The sequence below is a fragment of the Hippoglossus stenolepis genome, chromosome 4 (assembly GCF_022539355.2).
Source record: "Hippoglossus stenolepis isolate QCI-W04-F060 chromosome 4, HSTE1.2, whole genome shotgun sequence".
Taxonomy (NCBI): domain Eukaryota; kingdom Metazoa; phylum Chordata; class Actinopteri; order Pleuronectiformes; family Pleuronectidae; genus Hippoglossus; species Hippoglossus stenolepis.
The window spans coordinates 8,501,221-8,524,294 of record NC_061486.1 but is presented as its reverse complement, the minus strand read 5'-3'; the positions used below and the strand labels follow the sequence as shown (position 1 = coordinate 8,524,294).

Sequence of the window (23,074 nt, the reverse complement as noted above, 5' to 3'; positions counted from 1 at the left end):
GCACGTCACTTGTCGATTGAACATTTATTCTTTACCAGCTCCCTTTTTAAATAACTCATCTTACAGATACAATCAAGCCTAAATAGCTGCTGTAATTAAAACTAATGATAATTATGCAGGATCTGCAAATGTCTTTTTCTGCTTTTCCATAAGTACACCCTTGGATATTATCTGCTAAAATTTACAATTATTCACACAAAAATACCTGTAGTTAATATGCACCAGTTAAGTACTTGTGTACAAATCTACCTGATTGTAGGGCTCTAGTTAATCTGCCATTTACTTTTTATTATTAATTAATTGCTCCGTTTATAAAATGACTAAATATAGTGAAAAATAATCATATTAATAATAATTATCAACTATTACCTGATTATAATGTCCCAGAACATAAATCAAATTTACTATCATAGATGACCAAGAAAACCCTGAAATATTAAATAATAGATTAATAGTTAATCATAGATAATAGATACATTATCTACATCATATTTTAAAGATATTGTCCACACCAGACAATCTTCACTAATATAAATATAATAATGTAATGTAAAGCTCCCGTCAGAACGCACACATAATTACAGTGGAAATGATTGTGATTCACATGAATGACACAGCAGCGCCTTTCCATGTGAAGTGATTGTTTCTTTTAAAGTCTCACATTTCTGCACAGACTCCTGATTACTGCACATCCCTTCACTGACGTATTCGGTGTAACAGACTCCATCACAAGGGCCATATGATGCATAATGGAATTATTTGATATGCTGTTGTTCCAGTCAATCCATTTTATCCACAAATTGCCTCCGTAACTGTGCCAAAAAATAAATAAAAAAAACACCCTCTGCCAGCATCTGTTAGCCGTCATGATTAATAGAATAAAGAGCCGAACGCACCGGCCTCTGATTTACAACGGCCACTTGTCTGTTTCAGATGTGCAGTGACAGGCTTTTGCAGAGCTTCACGTTCAGAGAGGATTCTGGGCCGGTTTGATGTTCACTCTGGATGGAGGACTCTGCAGCTGCTTCATCTTTAATGACATCAGGTATTAAAGTATCTTTGACTATTAAATTAGCCAAAACCACATTTTAGAATACTCCGTCACGGATTCAACATTTTACTACAGTGAAATTAGTGTTAGATAAATTATAGAAGAAGGGGAGTTTAGGGCATTCACTTACTTATTCAGCACAGACGATACGAACCAGTTCTAACACCAGTTGTTACGAGCAACCAAGAGGCAATAACATCTAATTGCAAGCCGGCAAACAACTAATAATAACAGGCAATAGTGACTGAATAAAAAAAATAAAATGAATTATACAATTCTACAAAAGTCAAAATGGGCTCTGTCAGTGTTACTTTACCACATATTTTGTATATCTTATCATTGCTGCTCCAGCATTTTGGGGTTTTACACAAAACAAGAAATTAAGAGAGACTCGGTTTTATCCACTTTTTATGAAAATGCTTCACAATTTTCTGACTTTTTATTGATCGAATGATTTCTTTGTCAGGGCAAAATACCAAAAACCCACTAGTTTCACCTCAATAGAGAAGAAAATAAATGAGCAACAATCAGTTCAGTCTTTTGGCAAAAGGTGCTGGATAGATAGAGAGATAGGAAATGAAGGTGTTCACTAGCTTATTCAGCATAGACAATATGAACCAGTTCAAAAACCAAACAACTGAAGTAATTTGTTAACGGTAACTGAAGCAACAAATAGGCAATAATATCTAATAGCAAGATAAATACACAACAGGCAACAGTGACTGAATTAAAAACAAATAATAAATGAGACAAATGATACATTCAAAATGTAATATAAAAGTTTAAAAGTAAAAGTACCTGCAATGCCTTCAAAATGGTCTCTGTCAGTATAACTGTACTATATATTACACTATTAGATTATTATGGATGTAGTAACAGGCATTTATATACTGTAAAAACATGCATAGTATTTTATATGCTCTTTCTTAACCTTAAATATTTCCATTTGCATAATAAACTTTAACTGCAGATGCCAAATAAATGTAGAAAAGTTGAAGGAAAATATTTCACCTTGAAATGTGGTGGAGTAGAGGAAGTACACAATGGTATAAAACTAGAAGGGCACTTAGAAGAACGCATACCTCCGCCAAGGCCAGTTCCCTAATGAAACCACATTTAAATTCACTCGATCCAGATCTTTTATTTGAATGTGCACCAAAGTTACAGCACTCATAAATGACATTCCCCTTTTTAAAATGGAGAAAAATGCGATGTTAAAGAAAGTGAACAAAATGTCCTGGATCCGACCTCAGGGCTGGAAACATAACCTCATAGCCAGAGGTAATTAAAATACACTTTCTACTATTATAGCCTGCTAATGTGGTACAATATACCAACATATGTGTGCTTATAAGTGACAATAGAGATAACTCAGGGCTCAGCCTAAATTAGTTCTTCTAGAAGGCAGCATGTCCTGACATCAACAAATACCTCGACAATACACGGTGGGGCTGTTACTCTTTTCTCCGTGTAGCTGTTTCTCTGACACCTTCCAAGAGACTGCTGAAGTACAGTTGGCATATTCGTCAAAAAAAGAAGAAAACACACACACACACACACACACACACACACACACACACACACACACACACACACACACACACACACACACACACACACACACACACACACACACACACACACACACACACACACACACACACACACGGCTAAACAAGCTGCGATAAAAGCAGGAGGTGCTTGAGCAAACAGTATTAGGTCGGACAGTGATTCTCAATGACACTCAGCTTATGATGATTTCTATTCCTAGTCTTAGATATTTTTGAAATCCAGCAAGGGTCAGTGACAGGAACTGGTCATTATAAACACTGTGGCTGCACGACTGTCTTGTCTATGTGTTCCCATGTGGTGACACTTCTGTTATTCCCTCATGCTTGTTTGTCCTCCATAGGCATATCATTTTATCCACTGACTTCTTTTATTTTATTCTTGTCCTCTGTTTCCTTGGCATTGCAGCTCCTGGCCGTCCTTGCTCCGTGAGGACGAGCTGAATAGATTCCTGAATCGGTGCCTTGTGGTGCCACTTTGTGTTACAGTTATGCTAAAGAATCCACACTTTCACGTTTCAAATCCCCCTCCCTGGGCTCCAATACAGCATTGATCCCACTCTGGATGTACCCTTGGAAGGTATTATGTATTCCTGTTATGTGCCGCACTGCCACAGCGGACTCTTGTGAAGAGCAGATCCACTGTGGAGAGCATATGTATCAAATGGCTGAACTTAAAACCACTGGAGATGGATTACTGACCGGCTTATGGAAAGGAACCATATCTGAGACAAACAATGGAGACTTTAAACTAATATAATCAAATTACAAACTATTAATTCATTTAAATCAACTATAACAAAACAAGGCAAATTTAGATTTTCTAAAAACAAATATAAACGCACTCTCTAAACCCTTAAATATCTCAACAGCTACTTGGAGGGATTGGCCTGGAATGTTCTGCAGGCATTCAGGATCCCCAGGGGATGCATGGTAATGACTTTAGTCCTGCTTCTCCTCCTCTGGTGCCACCGTCAAGTTGACATTTTGGGGTTTTACTGAATTGTCTGTGCAACTTCATGGGAATCCATCCAGAGCATGAATCTTAATGTCTCTGGTGATTCCCTGACATTAAATCTAGAGCTACCAGCAGGTCAATATTTCTTCTCCCATTCAGCAACATAAATCTCAGAGTTTTACAGGATGAATTGAGAATGGGATTTTGTTATTTTACTGATTGGGTGACATTAGCATTTAAGCTTAAAGCTATGCTGTTCCAAGCATGGCTACAGTATATACTCCTTAAAGGTTATTTTGTACTCAAGCACAACTAGTTCATACCATGTGATGTCAAACCCGTTTATAGTTGTTATGAACGGCTGCACTTGAAGGCGGAGTGAAGAGCCTGTTGTCATAGAGAGGAGGGAGACGTGGCCTACATTTCCAGACAGTCGCTGCTATAAGACATTTATTGTGTTGCATTTGATTGTTCGCATGAAAAGTAGGAAATGGTTGTGTCCAGAGAGATAAAGGTAGAAGAGAGAGAGTGACGTGGGTGTCGTCGGTTTCAGAAAGTTAAAAAGAGATGATCGGACTTTTTACTTTATTTTAAATACTATGCGGTATTTTGTATTTTCCTGAAATGTTGTTCCAGGTTATGTATTATGTCTTACTGTCTGTGTTGTGTGCCATTCACCAGTAAAAGACAAATTCCCACTGATGCCTGAATTATTGGACAATCAAGTTTGGGATCTTGAAAGGGTTGGGTGGTATAATTTCACTACCTGAGAGACAACACTGGCCCTTTAAGTGTTGTTAAACATAGCATATAACCTACTGAATGTATACATGACCCCATTCATCATTTTGTAAGTCAAATACAAAGTACATATCCAATGTGCACCTTCTCCTTTGTGACTAAAGTATCATTTAATTAACAAAATCAATTGAGATTTATCACCTTTACGGTCTCCACATAAATAAATCTGCCGTAGAAATAATGAAAACTTTGTACAGCTCTAATTGATATAGAAGACACCGGTCCAAATTCACTCAAGGCTGTAATGCTTACAAGAGAGTGTAACAACCGCGGGATGAGGCAGCGACGACTGTGTGCGATTCACTGGAATAATGGACCCACACGACTTCAATTTGACACACTTCGCAGGAAAGCCTGCAAAAAGACGGTTAAGGCAGAACTTTTGTCAGGTATTATATTCATATATGCACTACAGGTTGTCTGAGCCGCACTAATCTGGTCTCTGGGTCAAAAAAAAAGCACCTCGCAATGGAAATGCATTCCCAGTGGCAGTGGAGCAGCAAATACACATTAAGGTGTGGATTTATCTACAGTCGCGGTTTTTACCAAGTTCCTTTATTTGTTTTCTGTGGCGACTGAAAAAACAAAACAAACCAAATGTTGTCTGTATCATCTGGATCTTGTTTTACTTTAGTAGTGGGTGATGTGGTGTCATGTTGTCATTTCTCATGTATTTTTTAAATATAATCCTTAACTGGAGTGTGAGGACAACCCACTGCGGGCCCCTACAGGCTGTGAAGGAATTTTTGACCATCCTCACACATCACATCTGTGCAGCACCATTAGGAGGACAAAGCATGTCTCATTTAATGATGACACTTCTTATTCGGGACAAACGCAAGATGAAGAAAACAGAAAGGAAACAAATTACTCAGGGGGAAATAAGTGGCGTCATACACGTAGAAGACCACGTCTGAGATGTCAAGAGAGTTTGTGGTGGTAAGAGCCGATGACGATGTCGGGGTGCTGTAAACATCATCACGTTTTCTCGGCAGCGGAGTAAATCCGTCACTTCCTGCCTCTGTCTGCTGCACCCAGCTGCGCCACCTCTCACCTGAATAATGCAGAGGATTTGAAGCTGTTGTGAACTCGTCTGTGCTGAGAACCTCCCGCTGTGTTGTGCATGTGTGAAAGGCAAACCGCGGGTAAAGTCAGGAGCCAATTCTCCAGATTTTACCCCGTAGGTGATGTCTGAGAGTGGCAATAGAAGAGTGACAGCAATTCCAACCTTTCATTGACGTGTTGTTGTAAAGGGTGATGCAGGGTGGGGAGGAGGGGGTTAAATTGGAGTGCTGTGTGAGACATCTTCAGACATGTCACTCTGTTAACGTTGATATATTCTTTCACCTTCTGGTCTCCTTGATGCATCAAGTCTACATTAAACTCTTCTGCCTAAGACATCAGCTGCTGCCTGAGGCCGCCTTTCACCAGCTCCCAGAAAACGTCCATCCCACAGGACCCCTGCCTGTGAGATGGAAGAAAACAGAAGACTGACCAGCCTCAGAGTTTTCTGTGGTTCCGATAGTTTAGGATGATTTGATTAAATCCCACATGAAAGCACAGTACCATCTGCAGTAGGGCCTTGTGATATGTTAGGAGCCGCTTTACGTTCCAGTTTTTACTACACTTTTGAGGTTTTTATCCCACTAATTATCAAATTATCAAAGTATCAAAAAGTCAAAAGATAATAATCGAAGTAACTACCACACACATGGTCTGTTGGGGTTGTGGCCCCTGGAGGGTCTGCGGCCCACTTGGACTATAGTCTGCAATCCAGACTTGTTTGAACTGCATTCAAGTTAAAGCTGTGTGATAATAACTACATTTAATACATTACATAAATCAAAGCATAGAGATTTTAAAATCACTGAGAGCACATGAGTATGCTACTATAGCCACGCCCCTGTTCCCCGTCTCCACACCCTCACAGCTCGCCTGCAGCTGAGGAGCCTTCGGATTGGTGTCGTGGGTTTGTGACATCACAAACCCCGGCTGCCCTAATCTGTTCACAGCGCCATTTGTTTACTGCAGTGTTAACGTGGAAATACTCAACCATGGCTCTGACAGCTTATTTCACATTAAATATAGAATTCATCATTAAAGATACAAGGGGGACATGTGACCATAAAACACTCACTGGAGGGGGACTTCAAAGTTTACTCAACCTTTTTGTAAAGTTTGCGGCTTAATCAAACAAATAGGTCTGTATAACCATGATAACTATTCATCATTAAATATCTCATCATGTTAGGAAAATAAAAATGAAAGACCCGAGCCTCCATTTTATATCTCAAAGTGGACACGTTTAACCTGCTGTGTTTAAATAGAAGTCGTGTTTAAAAAGCACTGATATGAATGATTCCCCTGGTGAATTAGATCTTTATTTGCCATTTCTACCTCCAGTCACAGTTGTTTAGAGAAATGAGGTCAATGGCTTTAAACCATGACATATCTGTATAATTAGTAATTATATCAATGAAATGTTTAGAACGACTGCAGATAAGCTCATGCCGCACTTTGCGAGTCTCTAATCACAAACCTGTCAGGCCTGTTATTTGAGAAAGACACATTTAGCTCTGTCTTATCAGTCATATACTTATTATCTGTAATTTTCGGAGCTGCGCTGTGCACAAAGTTAATACAACTGAATTCTATCCTATGAATAAACCGTAAAACCTTTACTTAACTATGGAAAGTCAGTGTTAAGTTGTTTGATGTCTGTCAAACTTGGCAAATCGATTTAAACTATGAAGAATCATACTGGCCAGTGTTAATGGACAGAAGGAAGAAGAAGACCATGGGTCCATTGTGCTTATTTAGTTTCCGGACATAGTTAATTAGTAAATTTGATGAATTCGGCGCTGAACCAAATTACTGGCCAAATGCAATCAAGTCAGGGAAAAAAAATAATGCCTGAAAAATGACACCAGAGAAAATTCTGTGGGATTGAGTTGAAAAAGCTTTTTTTGTTTGTTTTTTCCATTTCAATATGTAAAATGTGAATTTAACTCAGAATCCCAGATCAAGCAGTTTCCACATTTTCAGCTTCTCCCAAAACGGCTGCTGCAGCGGCGGCGGCGGCGGCCATATTCACTGCAGACGTCTGTTCAGTGCAGAAAATTGTTTGTAAATAAAACTGCTGCTTTGCATTTCAATACATTCTTAGAGATTTTAGAATCAGTTCCCAGGTTTGATGTTTGATCTGAAAAAGAGAGGGCAGCGCTGGAGCTCATGTGTTTATGTCTTTTGGTTTCATCCTCAGTCCCGGCCCATTTCTGTAGACTTTGTTTATTTTCTCAGTGTTTGCGTAGGTTTCCTCCAGGTGAGCAGTCATTCATGAAATGGATTCAAAGAAATGAATAGATCCCTGGCTAATGAGTGTAATACCAAACAAATAGCATGGTTTTTTGGAACGGCGAATATTTGATTTTATTTCATGTATTGTAACTGACAGTTATGGGGAAAGGCCTGAGAATAATGCAGCTATAAAGCACACACGATTCAAACACTACCTTTCTATAATATAGTCCAGACACTAACACAGACCATAATCTTGGACAGCTGGGGAACCGGCTCACTGACATTATTGCACTTTAATATAGCTCTGCCCATGTCGCTTGTCCATTAGACCCAGGCAAGCTCATTGTGTTGCCAGGACCACTTATTACATCCCAGCCTCATGTGCAGCTCCTCCTACTCCTCACTCTTCTCTGACTATGAGCCAGTGCAAATTACAGTAACAGCTTGGACGTGAGTATAATCTCAAGTGGTGCGAGCTGGGCTCCATGGTGAGGCATGCGGGCAGATGGAAGCAGGGACTCTGCCAGGCCTCTTTAGGGGCTCCCACTCTTTCTCCAGCACGCTAGACAATGGATGAGCTGTGGCTCATAACCAGCTCCTCGTCTACCACTATCATGCAGCCTCCTCCCATGCTCTGTGTTTGGTAAATGATATGAAGGGAAGGGGGCTCCTGTCACGGCCTTGTTAAGACCAATGCACAGATGGCCACTTTATATCATGAGACTTGAGGAAGGATGCTCAGACGTTCACATGTAGTGAGATGAAGTAGAGGGAAGGGAAGCACAGTAGGTGCGCTTCTGCATGTTTCCCTGCACAGCAGGAGGTAAAGCCCTTACCCCTGAGCTATGGTATATATTTAAAAATATCACTTTAAATAAACACCCTTTTTTATTTGCATTAAAGATCATATCATAATTCAATGGGAATTGTATTTACCAAATTGAGAGAAAAGCTTTGATTCTCTTGAAAAAGCACCATATATTATTCATTAATGAAACTCCAGTGAGTCCAGCATTGCTTCTCAAATGATACTCATGAGTCCAAACATACAACAGCCATACAATATTCATACAGTATACACAACAAAGTATAATTAGTGTAAGCCTAGTGTAAATATACTGTGGGTTTGGTGTCGCCTCAGGGAGAACGATTTAATTTCAGTGCTGAATTAGTTGAGCATGCATCCGTCTGTGTTGATGAACTTTTATCCTCCGTCTCTTCGGTTCACTGTCTTCTGTCTCTGTTTGCCACAAACGAGACAGACACATTTGTCCTGCTCTGTAATTTCCAATGCCCTGCTGACTTCTGCGAAAGTGAATGAAATGATAAATTTATAGAGAAGAAATGTATGAGCAGAAAAAAAGACTTGTCTGTGGTTACGGATCCCTTTTTAGGTTAAGAGCCTCTCAGCACTGCGGTAAAAGTTACACGGAAATGTAATGCACCTTTTATTTTTGAATGAGTGAGCTCCAGGCTCTACAAATGCATGACAACACAGATCAGAGGTTCTCTGTTTTGCTGCTGTGGGAGAGAAGCTTTATTTACGCTCACAAACAGTGCAACCCTTGCCCATTAATGTAAATGGATTCTTAAACTCAGTTTTGTTCCTTGTAACTAATGAGGATGCTTATGAAACAAGGCTCCACCTCCATGTGTCATTAAGCATACCTGTGCATTTTTAATCGTGCGATGCTGCAAATCAGGAGGCTCCCAGTGAAACGTACGTGGCTCAGAGAAGTTCAAACATCACCCTCCCTCCTCGCGTACACGCAACGACAACAAACAGCACAAAAGAATATGATTTATGAGGAAAATAACTGAGTGTGAGTCAGCTGTGTGTCAAGATGTGGCTGTTTAAGTGACTCAGTCTTCAATGTCTTGCCAACACTGAGAGCATCTGCACTAACAAAAAGAGATCTGACTGAGGGAAAGAAAGAAAGAGAGAGAGAGAGAGAGAGAGAGAGAGAGAGAGAGAGAGAGAGAGAGAGAGAGAGCAGCCAGACGCAGAGCACGACTCCCCTGAAGCAACGCATCTATTGTATCTGACTTGTGCTCGCACGCACGCAGGTGTGTTTTCGATTTTACCACTATTATTTGAAATAGCTTCAGCTACCCCATTTCAAATTCACAAAAAAAACCCAAACAACTGTTAGTCACAGACGTGCAGATGATGTGGCGTGTTATTTGTGTGGCTGATTAGAGCGACAGAATCGGGCACGGAGATCTGAACAGGGCAACATGTGATGTGAACCTCAAGAAAGCCCTGAGCCGCTGCTCCACGCCACCCGTCACTGCCTCCAACACTTGGTATTCCAGGAAACACTGACTGCAAGACTCCTTACAATCACTTTGACAAGAGGAGCAGAACACGAGACAGCGGAGGGGAGGCATACGAGCACAGCGCCGCCACTGGAATTCGGAATATGCAAGGGTAATAGCTTGACCTCCTCCTCACTCTCCCCTCGATCCCTGATTAGAAGCATGTATTCACTGCGTACTTACTGACGGCCATTTTTTCACTTGTAGTACCATAATTTTGTGCGATCCCCAGATGAACTAGTGGGGAATCCTGTTGTTACGCCGCTTATCGCCCTCAAACTTGACAACCAGGATTAAACTACACTCAAAAGAACAGCTGGGCAAGGCTGCAGGATGAATACATATGGGCCAAAATTGCCGTACTTTCCCAACTCAAATTGCTCCTATTTGATGAGATTGGTGAATTCAGTTCTCTTAGAACGGATTCATTTAACTATGGGAATTATTTGTCTTTTTTAGGACAGAAATGGAACGGGGTGACTCACAGTGCAGAAGATATGCAGAGTTATGCAGGGTCCATGACTGGTGTAGATGCTGCTTGTTAGACGCACGATGAGGAGGGGGCACAGAAGGGAACAGCAGTTACGTTCCACGCAGTAGCGCAAGCTGGCTAATTAGCATTGCCCTGCCATTCCCTTTGAACCAGCAGAGGACAAGTGGGAGCCATCATATTTCTTTGTTCTCAGAACTGGGTGATTCCCCCCTGGCTGCAGAAACCACAGGGGTCTGACCACAGAGGGTCAGAGGTGGGCAAAATAACCCCACCTCCCACACCCTTCCTTACTGAACCCTGCCCAGGGGAATTATCCAGCCCTTTCCCGAAAACTACGCCCTCAGCAATGTACACTTACAGGCTGCATGCTGAATCCGATATAGTGCTTAGATGCGGAGCGGTGACATTTTCTGGGATTCAAACCTACTCTGAGCACACAAGACAGATGTTTGGGGGATACAGGTACCTACTGCACTTCAGATGCACACAATTATTCTCGGCTGACTGCTCTCTGAAGACAGAGCACAGATCATTAACTCTGTCCTCTCGTGTACCGGGTTTTAATTAATAGTTTTGTGCTATATGATGTACAATTGAAACATGAAACTGTGTTTATGTATTGCTGCAGCGTTTTGGGGAGAGTTTATGGCTCCTTTCAGGTTAGTTAGAGACGCAGTCGGTAGAGAGAAGCTTTTTGTATCACACATGGGTCACATCATCGGAAACACTTGGCAAAATTTGTTAAGTGGTCTAGGAAAGAGAGTAATTAATCATAGAGCGGCCAACATATCCGACAGTTAGATACGAATCACCAAACAGGACGAGAACCGAGAAGATCAGGACTTGTGCACCTCCCAATTTCAGGAAAGTGAGCCAGTGAAATTACACCTCGGACCCAGCTCTACACTGGTAGGTACTACAGAGCGCTGTGAGCCCTCAAAGCACAGAAGTGCGTCATTAGGCATTTTACTTGCTGAAATCTCTCAACAGTATCTTCTCACTGTAATGATGACAAAGTAGAAGAGATGATGAAAATGTCGACAGGCTCAAAGCAATAACTTTAACGTGCAGTAACGAGTGGTGGAGGAGAGAGCATTGTGGCCTTATTTTGCCCTGAGTCTTCCCTTTCAGTCTAGACAGATATATGTTCCCTTAAGTCACTGGTGGAGGTTTGATGTAGTCTGCAGGGCCATTTCATCTACATATAGTTAATTATACATCCCAGAGTGATCCACTGGGTTGAGTTGAGTTTAATTCATCGTCATTGGTTGGCTGAGTACTGCATGACTGGACTACCAGGATAGTTTTGGGATTGTCCCCATTAGCCATCTCTCTTTCACAATGAATCTGAACAAACAGTTTTCATGGTCAGACTCCTTTAGTGACTCCTATTCTCTAAAAGCACCTAAAGACAAATCTGGTGACTTTGTGGACAAACCCTTAGTTGCTCTCTCTACTGCCCTGCGGGCGAGAGGCACACCTCTCTGTGCTTCTACTGTGTTCAGTGAGTGGCAGAGAGGCGGAGCAGCAGTTTGTTACCCAGATGGAGGCTGTGCACTATAGCTGCTTTCAGGTTAATGACGCTTGTAATGCGCGACAGACGTAAAAATGAAAAAGAAAACAACAAAAAGAAAAGAAATATCTCACGGGGGAAAAAGTGGTGTCACACACGTAGAGGTCACCGCCGAAAATGTCAAGAGGGTTTGTGGTGATTTGAGCTGACAAAGGTGTCTGTGTGCTGTAAAGAAAATCACGTTATCTCGGCAGTGGAGTTAATACGTCACTTCCTGCTTCTGTCTGCTGCACGAGACGGCAGCTCCCCAAAAGTGAAGCCAGAATATTGATCGCTACCTGGTGGCTGGCTGCAGTATGGAACATAAACCCTGCCACTTCTTAGTGATGCGACATGAAGCAAACTAAGACGTGTTGAACACGTTGAAGACATTTTTCTGTTTCTGTCATTTGAGGTAGTTTTTAAATCACACTTATACATGTTCAAGTTGGTTTTAATTAGTTATTTGATGCTATAAAAACAGGGTGAAACTTCCTGATTGACAGCTGAGGCTGACTCACGATTGATCAAGCGTGTATATCAGCGGGACCTCGATAGCGCGGCTCCGTCCCTTGATCGCGACTGCGCCTACTCAGGGTCCAAATGTGCAAGATGACAGCGTTTTCATCCAGAATATTTTAGCTTGATTTCTGAATAGTGGGAGGAGGTGTCATCCATCTTTATATACAGTCTATGGTGTGAGCGTAAATGTTTTATCAGAATCTAAAACAGTCCCAGGACCAGACTCTGTAATTCTAAAAGATCTATATAGACTATAAGACTGTTTAATGTACAATTTGTTCATATAATCTCTAATTGTCAAAGCAGGCTCAATGTTCTGTCAAAAATCAACATACTGTTTGAATAAAGAGACATACTCCCACACACTCTATAACCCTGCAGACATTATATGCTGTTGTGCATTGTTGTTTCTGTATTTATCTCTATTATTCCCGACAGAAGCTGCCTGTGTGTGTTCAACAGCCATATGTTAAGGTTTGCTTATCTCTGTTTTGATTTATGCTTTGTGTAGATGCATGTATTTTTCCACCTTTCTATACGTTTGTTGACAGAAGTGTGTGAAAGCAGCCACTCACAACCTGTGCCAACTTCCCTCGATGTCTGAACATACCTGGCCAACAAAGCTGATTAGGATTAAACAAACTCCACCCATATGGCTGTTTAAACTGTGTGCGAAAAACAAACGTTGCTGAAAAGAAGAAATTGAAAAAGAATTTGACCCAGTTCTGTTCTGCACCTGTAGTTTCATTGTCTTTTCTGTAATGAATTCCCACCGGTGATCTGCACGGTACTGCGTCTTCAATCTGCTGATGCACCACTGCTAACGCAACATTTTCAGCACAGTTAGAGTCGCCCCAGCTGAAGGCGGAGCTGCAGCCGCTCGCGCTCACTGTGCAGCGCCTGGGAAAATACAACACACTCACCGGATATCAAGCCCTGGTCTCCATTGCTGGTTTCACATCAGCATACTGTTCAGCTGGCAGCGAGAGGTTCAATGCTGAGGCAGGTGACTCCCGTGGGTGTCACAGGAAATACAGCACCTGTAAGGATAAAAACATGTTTAGCCCTTTCATTAGGCCTGGGACCATGTTACAGCGGAGGCAAGTTAGCATACTGCGCTGAAAAAGCTGCCAGGAGTGTGGCTGCTTCAAACACATTTCTGGATGTTTATCATCTGCTTCTAGTCAGGATTCTAGGAGGATGCCGGCAACATTCCTCAGCCGATGGAGAAGCAGTCATACATTCATAATCTCATTTCCACTTGGCAGCTTTGGGTGAGATATGTACGCTGATCTGATTATGAAACAACAGGAAAGAAGCATAAGCAGCAGGAGAGGCCCCAGAAAAACAGCGCTGGAGATACCATGACTATGAATGTGTGTCCTGTCATTAATATTTCACTGCATCATTGTAGCTAAAGAAGAAGAACAAAGTGTAAAGGGGAGCATAATGAAAAATTAATCATGTTTTGACACAGCTTTGGAATTTATCCGTGCAAAACAAAGAACTTCTGCTCGCGATGGGAGTTTGTGTGGGAGAAAATAAGGTGATTAATGCAGCCAAATAATTACAGCACACTTTAACATGCGTTTTTTTGCACCAACTGATGAAGATGGATGAAGATGAGGATCACTTGACTATTTTTACTACAAACGTCCCCCCCCCCCTCACACCGGACAGAGGTGACTGCCAAGGTCACAGACCCTCAGTATCTGACTTGTCCCCGAAAATTCAAAACAAGCTCATTGACATGTCTCAGCTCTGCCTGCAGTGCAGCAGCACACAATCTGAGAGAGAGAGAGAGAGAGAGAGAGAGAGAGAGAGAGAGAGAGAGAGAGAGATTACCATATCACTCGCATTTGTCTGCAGAGAGCCTTCATGCATTAAAAAACTGAATTCTCCACTCAGGTTCCTCCTCCAGCTCGACTGTACATCAATTTGTATTCAGAGAGGGACTTCAGGCTTGTCACCTTCAGCTTTTCATCCAGCCAATGAAGTATTTATGATGCAAGCTTTTGCTTTTTTCATACGTCATCTCAATCATCCCGGGCTGAGTCGGTTGCTGTCATGTCAGAGTTTAAGAAATGAGGGAGAGAAACAAAGTAAGATTGTAAGTGTCACAAATTCCAGGGTTGATCATTCCACGGCCTCCACTCGTGTGTGTGTGCGGCAGTCGGAGTGACAGTGAGCGGTGGGACTGTGATGTGATAGTGAGCAGCCACTGGGAGGGAGGTGCACGACGTTTGAATTTGTTTCAAACAAAAAGCCCTTTACGCGACCCGACTGGTCCAACAACGGATTTTTCATTCTTATCTTCATTTCCACGCATCGGATCGTCACCTGGCCTTGTGTGATACGTCGGGTGTCAGCCCAGGACAAGCCGGTCTCACTTAATCTCCAACATGGCTCCTGTTCACTCTATCAAACACTCTTACTATCCTGCTCCATTTTCTTCTCCCAGCCACAAGACTCTACCTCTCCATTTCTCCGTTTTGCTTTCCCCTCCTGGTCCTTATATGAAGTGAAAAGACAGAAACTAAAATCCTCAGTGCCAGGCAACCTTGGCCGAAGGACATTCTCCGTCAAGTCATTATCTATCACTGTGATTCCTTCCTATCTGAGCAAGACAAAGACAGTTGTTAGGGAGACAGACAGCCTCCACTGCTGCCGGCTTTGTTACTTGGAATACTCCGGTATGACAACGGGGGCGGCTGAGAATTCTCTTTTTTAACTCACCAAAGTTATATTCTGTCTGTCAATTCACACAGAGACGTCTTGGTATGTGCGGCATAAAGAAACATTAGGCCAGACAGGTGCGGGAATGATGAAAAACTTTTCCTTTTTAAGCTCTTTCATGACAAAACAACCTTAACCTTGATTTTCACCTTTATAATGAACACATTTTCTTGAAATGAACGACGCTCGATATATATTTCATGGACCTACAAACAGACTTTGAACACAAATAGTCGAATGCATCTGCAGTGAAAGCATCATCTTCATATATATATATATATATATATATATATATAAATGAGATTGCTATATATATATATATGATTATATATATATATATAAATGAGATTGCTGAGTGAATATATATGATTTTATGAGAATGATGTATGATTATGAATTGAAGATTTCCTCTGCCTACAGCAAGTAACAGGATAAGCGGAATAGAGTGATGATGATTTATTTTTGAAAATTGTAATATAATTTGTACTTTTTCTCTTCGCATTTAAAATACAAATTACACATTAAGGAAAGGTTGTCAGATTTGTCTCCCTGCTGGCATAAGGAGAGGGAGGATATTTTTCTTTTCATGCAGTAGCTCTGTAAAAGCAGTTCAGGAAATCTCTGCAAAAACCTTCAGGCATCTCATTACATCTGATCCTGCTGACCATCTAGGGAGACAAAAGCATGCCTCAGAGCGCCAATCAATTATAGATTTGAGTGAATGCATTCATATTGAAAGAAAGTCGCCTTTCTTTGTGCACCATTTCCCAGATATCGACAGAAGTGATGGGATTTCCTGAGCTTACTGGCAGGTAAGCAAGGAGCCTTAGGGTGTAAAGACGACAGCAGTGTGGGAAATTAATTCAACCACAGCCGTGTGAAGAGGGTTTGGTGTATTTAATACACACTTTCATTATTTTCCAATGATCCGACTGCAGTAAAGGTTTGGGTCAGAATTTCATTTTTTCTTTAACGAGTTCCTCTTTTCCGTATCTATAGCGACTGCAGTGCCTGAGTTGAAGACGAGTAATAAAGCGGCCGCAGCTGTAACACCCTTATTAAAAGGACATTCTCAATGTCATCATGACTCAGCAGTGGACTGACAGAGCCACTCGTTGAGGAAACGTCGATGCTGTTCAGAGGTGTAGAGTAGCCTGATACTTGTCATAACTGTGAGGTCAAACTCATCCTCAGCAGATCCGTGAAACTGAACACCAGAGCTTTTCCCCCCCGTTTCCCTGGCTTTACTGTAATTTCCTCCTCACGTCAGCACTTTGATTAATGACTTTATTTACACACAGGATCACAAACACTATATGGCCAGATATCAATCATAGTATTTCACGCATTCACGGACTTTCAGAAACTGTGTTGCCACAGTCAAAGCCTAATTAAATCTAACTAGGTGTGCATGAACAGCAAAGGCCCCAGACTGCCAACATATTGAAGACACTGTATGCGCAGACCCAGTGTGTTTAAATTCCTCTGATATATTCCTGTTTTTTTGCAGAAATTCTCAGAGTCGACTGGGGACAAACCCACAGAAGTGAGATGATTATCAAGGACGAGCAGCTGTTTCTGTCTTGGGCCATTTCTGCTAATCTGAAACACCATCAGACTCTAATGAACGCTGCCATCCCACCGGCCTGACTCCGACTGAACCGAGCGCTGTACTTGAAATGAGATAAAACTGTCTCAAAGAAAACTGCTCGTAGGAGCAGTTTGATTGAATAATTAGCTTTTTATTAACTTCTACAAACCTTCGGCTTTAGAGGTCAAGAACAGATGCAGTGTGTGTGTGTGTGTGTGTGTGTGTGTGTGTGTGTGTGTGTGTGTGTGTGTGTGTGTGTGTGTGTGCGCGTGCTTACGTCTGTGTCCCTCAGCCGATCAATACTCAAGAATGTGCTGCTGCTATAGAGGGCAAGGTTACAGAGGGAAGGAACTAAAGAAGCAGGTCAGGATCACAAAAAACCTCTCTCTCAGCGTTAATTAAGGCTGGGTCCAGCAGACAAGAGCGATGGATCAGGATCACATGTTCAGGTCATCTGTAATGCACTGAGGCGCACACGGGATATTCTTCATCCAATAACACCAGCATGGGTTAGATTTAAGGTCTGGACATAGAGTTAGTTTTTTGCTTACGTTGGCAGATCCTCGAATCCAGATGGAGAAGTTTTTCTTTTTACATTGTGATTAGAGATTTAAAGTGCAGTTCACTGACAGCTAATTCTGCAGTTTGTGACTCATCTGCCAATTATCTTAATTTATACATCAATATTTCAGTCTGTAAAATGTCCGAAAATAGAGGAAAATGCCCGCGGAGCCCAAAGATATGTATTCACAACAACCAACAATATACCAGTATACAAAGATATTCAATTTACAAAGATATAATACAAATAGTCACACTTAACTTTAATCCCGTCCCTAATCTAGCATTTAAAAGTAGTATATAAACACTTAATAAGCTGTTCGTACTACAAATGATCCCATTGTAATATAATCCATTATGTTATCATTATTATATCTTCTGTCAACATTTATAACTTCTCCTTTATTAATCTATGTATGAACGGATGATAACACAGCTGTAGCCCTACTTAATGGTGATTTATGATTACACATAAAAACAAATCCTGTTAATATCCCATTAACTGTTTACACACATACTAATCATTCACAGGCAGCGTTCGATGATCTACAATCATAAAAAAACATGATGAACTTCAAGGTTCATTCTAAACCTTGGCAAATTTTATCTGACAAAATAACCTGACTGAAGGTCCACTTGCAGCCGCTTCATGTGGCCTTCACATGTGAATAGAGTTTACTCCGTTGTCATGGAGAGGTGAGGAAATTTAGTTCAGCGTTTTTTATCATTTCACTTTATCAGGATCCCCATCAGCTACAGCCTTGAGGCAGCTTCTCTCCCCAAGGTCCTTAAAACTGACTTAGCTTGGTAATAATGCAACTATTAAAACGTTACTCATAACATCACAAGATAGAAGCAACGAAGGGTAAAACATGCGCACAGACAACACACGCTCCTACCGAGTCCATAATCAGTATATATGAAATACTGTGTTTAAATGTCAGTGAAAAAGAAGCATGTCACTCCACTGCTCCACCTTTGAAATTATAAAACGGTCCAATTTTACAATAACATTCAATATAATGAGCAAATAAAGACTATTCCACTCCAATGTTCCTTTTCCATTATTTATGGAAATTATTTATAACTTTGCTCTTCCTCTAATAACCAATTAACATGTAACAAATACAAAATACAAAATAGGTTTTCTCCACCTCCTCAAGTGAGGTGGCATTAAAAAATGTTAATGGCATCCATATTGCTGAAGAATCTTCAAGAATATTCAACTTAAAACCCATAACTCACCACTGCTCTCTGTATCACACAGTGGGTTGGATCTCCCTACAGTCAGGATGAAATCACCATCTCTCCCGTTGAAGCTTCCAGACTTCCTCATATCGCTGCTCTCATTTAAATCTCATATCTACAGAAAATGATCCAGTAACTACTTAACCTTACATATCCCTCATGCACGCACTAATGTTGGCAGAGCTGGTTTCAGGCTATGCACCATTAAAATGGAATGAACTGCGAACTGCACTCGAACTAGAGTCTTCCACTTTCCCTGGAGGTTTTAAAGCTGTATTAACTGATGTTTTTTGATTATGAAAATATGTTTTTTTTCTTCATTCCTCTCCTCTTAGTTCCTTGCGTTGTGTAATTGTGCTCCCTTTGTTTCGTTGATTGTGTTTTTGCGATTGTCTCTTGTTCTCAGATCTATTTTAGAAAAGAGATTTTAATCTTTGAGAGGCTGCCTGATTAAATAAAATAATAATCATTGATTCTGCTATTTTTGTACCACTTCCTAATCAATTATTCACCCGATTAATTATTTATGTCCTGATCAGTCCTTTCTAACAACAGCACTAACATTAGTCAAATACCAGCACAGGTTACACTTGAGGTTATTGACTGGAAATATTTTATTTTAAATAAAGATAATACGTTGATACATTATCTACTATTTATAGACATGTGTCCCATTAAATAAGTATTTGTACTACATACAACATACATGACTATAGCTATGATACATTGAATTGTCATTTATTAAACATATATTTATTCTTCGCAGGAATTACAGAATTAGAATGTATCTTTATGTCTAACATTACAGGAGTTCAAATAATGCATAGAATAACAGCATGTTACTTGGTCATAAAGCAAAGTATTATACAAAGTGACATCTTCACTTGAAGATGGTGCTAGAGGTAATGATCACTCAAATTCAGAAGGATCATGAACACGTGCACCAAATATCATGGCAATCTACACAATAGTTTTTGTTTGTGTGGCTCAAAGAATAATCAGAGATCATCAAAAATCGTGAGGCTTCGTTGTCTGGATTGACAAAAAAAGATTGCACAAATATTCATGTCAATCCAACCAATAGTTTGGTTACACATTTCAGTCTGGTTCAAAATTACGGAGCCAACAGACTAATACTGCCATCGCCACAGCCACGCTGCCAGGATAAGTGTTTGAATTGACTAATCGTCTAATTGATTAATGTTTTCAGTTCTGAAAGAATCCGTGGGACATAATGGAGAAAAAACTCTGCCATCAAAGTTATAAAAAAGGACATAACACGAGATATAAAGCAGTGTGATTTGGGTAAAAGTAGAAAGATCTCAGTGGTTTTGTGCAAACTGCTCTGTGAAATGTCTCTAAGATCGTTTTTGGCTCCAGTTACACTCAAATACTTTGGGGGAAGTAGTGGACATGATTTAGAGATATGATCAGCCAAAAGCTTGTAAAACTTCATAGTAGGTCATAGCTTTACTACACATCAAACATCCTAATATGATATTAATCCAAAGCAACTGGTGAGTTATGAATCATTTAACCACAGATTGCAGCGAGTCGATATAAATGTTAACGTGAAGTTTTTCATTCAGGTTATAAAGTGTAATATGCCTTTTTTGCTCCTTTAAGGTACAAATTCTACACTAACTCAAAAAACACTAACTTTATTTTTAACCATTTAAATAGTTGTTAAACACAACAACACCAACAAAAAGCTCACTTACTTGCATTTGTTATGGTTTTTAAACACATCATATCATTTTCATTGGCTATGTTTGCCAAATGTTAAAGAGGAAATACCTCTAATGTGTAAAAAGTAGTATGAAGCATTATTGTGGAGTGTGAAATACTCTTTTAAAGACAAGCTCATGTGCCAGTATCTCCTGTGAGTCTCAGTGTTGTTGGATCAAACTCAAGCTATATTTTCCCAGGAGAACAAATTGCTCACTGGGATTAGATTTTTACATTCCCCTAATTCCCAAAGGACTGTTTTGCAATGTGGTTCCGCCAATTACACACATAATCCTTCCACAGGCAGGTCTGTACATCTTCATGCGATGTGCACGGGTTTTGGCACTGGCACCAGTCTGCACGGTGCAGTTTATGGAAATCTTCGGGGGGGGGTTTGACATGTTCATGTCAGGTCAGGAGGATTTATTACCAGGGTTTAGATGAATGAATAGTAGCAGAATCTTCATGTGGCTGTGAGCTGACATGACAAGATTAATATGAATGGCACACAAGGGCTCCCACCACTCAAGCAGCTATTATTAAAAACCTAAAACAATAATTAATCTAAAGTTTTCTTCTATTATTTTCGCTGTGCTGTGTTCGTGACCTGCTTGGGTGAATATATCCAACTTCATTAAATGTTGCAAACAGAGAATACAAAACAGCTCACGACGAAGAACGCTCCAAATTTAGATCACCCTGTAGTTGTTAAAAAACAGTGTGAGGTGGTGTTGCCGTCTGCATGTCTAATGCCATTAGCACGTTGCATCACATCATTAATAATGACATTTTAATGATTTTGTGCCGCTATAATAAGAAAAGACTGGTTTGATGCACCGAATGGAGGTTTTACAGCTGCCTCCACTGCCCCACTGAGCTTTAACCTGAAAATGCAAATCGACTTCATGAAAACCAAGTGATTTCATGGTTCACTGACAAACACATAAGCATATGGACTGCAGTCGCGAGGAAAACGTAATATACAGGGGGGGTATGCATATGAATCTTACCTTAATCCCTAATAATTCAGTCGCATTCATCTTGCACATCTGTGCTGCACCATCACACTTTCTTGCTCTTTGGGAACATTTAAAAACTCTGGGGAATTCAAAATGACTTCCCCCCCCCCGACACACACACACAGCTATATGACGCCATCACTATTTACAGTATGTGGAAAAGACTTGGTCCTCTGTTCACAAATTCAAGCATGAAGATTACAAGGGCTTAGTACGACAAGTATTAGCATATCCTGTTACATACAAGCCTCTAAGCAGGGGTTATGAGAGAGTAATGGAGCTGCCTTGAGCTGGTTGAAATTTTGTACAATTAATTATATACCCCAGAAAAATGTGCAATAAAAGTATTGGCACCTTTGCTGCATAATCCCTTCATAGAGATCAATGATTCTGGGGGATTCTCAGTCAACAGATTTTAAAGCTGGGGAGAGAAAAAAGCTTTTATTATTTTTACTATGCCCTCTCCTCCAATAAAGTGGGAGGGCCAAACCATTTTACGGAGCCCCGAGCACAAGCGTAATTTGCTAAATGAATGTGACAACTCGTCTGGAAACAGGAGCTGGGACTAACTATGAATCATTCTTAGTCGCCAGATATTTCTTCCTTATTTACCATCTCCAAATAATGTCAGCGTTGGGCCCGAGCGCTGCCAGAGCTGTCACTTTGACAGGTTGTGGAGGTGGCGGTGCAGCAGTCATCAACAAAACAGGTTAAAAAACAAGAACTCTTCATTTCCTTCCCCTCATGAAAACATCCCAATTCTCTCCAGGCTGGTAAATACTCGCGCTTTTTGTAATTCGTGTTTCGTTCTTGAATTTATTGCCAACCGTGGCAGGATTTGTCTGTCAAGGCAAGTCGGGATGAAGAGACCAAACAGGAAGGGAGAGCGTTGATAATATCGTTTGCAATATGTCAAAAGAAGATTACAGGGAGGAGATCTGATTTCCTCGGTTCGCTCTCGCTGGTGCAGAATCCCCAAAAATGTATTTAGTTTATTTTTCCTTAGTCGCTTTCTTGTAACAGAAATTAAATTAACATAGCAGCACTACAAGAACACTGTGAAACACATTAGCTACAGAAGTTGAGATGTGCTTTTTTTTGCCTCCATTTTTCATTCGGTGATGTTTGCTGTCGTCGTCGACACCTTAAAGTGGCAAAAGACAACTTCTTATTATCAAGAGGTAAATGTTTAAGTTGCAGAATTGAATTCCCGTTGACAGTTGACACTACAAATGACACCATCTGCGTTTGGATTAGTTCGCTATAAACCTTGATGCCACCGGGTACGAAATCTCCTGGGGAAACAAAAACCTCAATTTAGAGTGCTAAACTAAAACAGGAAGAGAAGAGAAGAGATTTCGTTTCCCCAGGTAGTGGAAGTGGCAGACGATGGAACAAACAGAGTTACTGTGGAGAGAGCCCTGTTGTCGGAGGAGGTTAAGGAGGTGAAGGAGAAATTCACTCGATGGAGAGAACTCTGGGATTTGAGAGGCTTCAAAACCAACATGATTTCGACTCGATCAGAAAATAACAAAAGCTTCCCTCTTACTAACACAACCCGGGTGTTTTACTTTATCATTGCACTGAAAAGGGAAAGAGATTCAGACTGTGCAACAGTGACATTGGA

The 23,074-nt window shown here is 40.7% G+C and overlaps 1 protein-coding gene across 3 annotated transcripts in view; it reads right to left on the bottom strand.

The window, feature by feature from the left end:
- lrfn1 (leucine rich repeat and fibronectin type III domain containing 1) overlaps positions 1-23,074 on the bottom strand; it is a 112,455-nt gene that overhangs the window by 11,866 nt on the left and 77,515 nt on the right. For all 3 annotated transcript variants that reach the window (XM_035155421.2, XM_047339707.1, XM_035155422.2), the window contains one exon: positions 13,488-13,604. The gene's annotated coding sequence lies outside the window, so the exon portion shown is untranslated. The remainder of the gene's footprint in view (positions 1-13,487; positions 13,605-23,074) is intronic.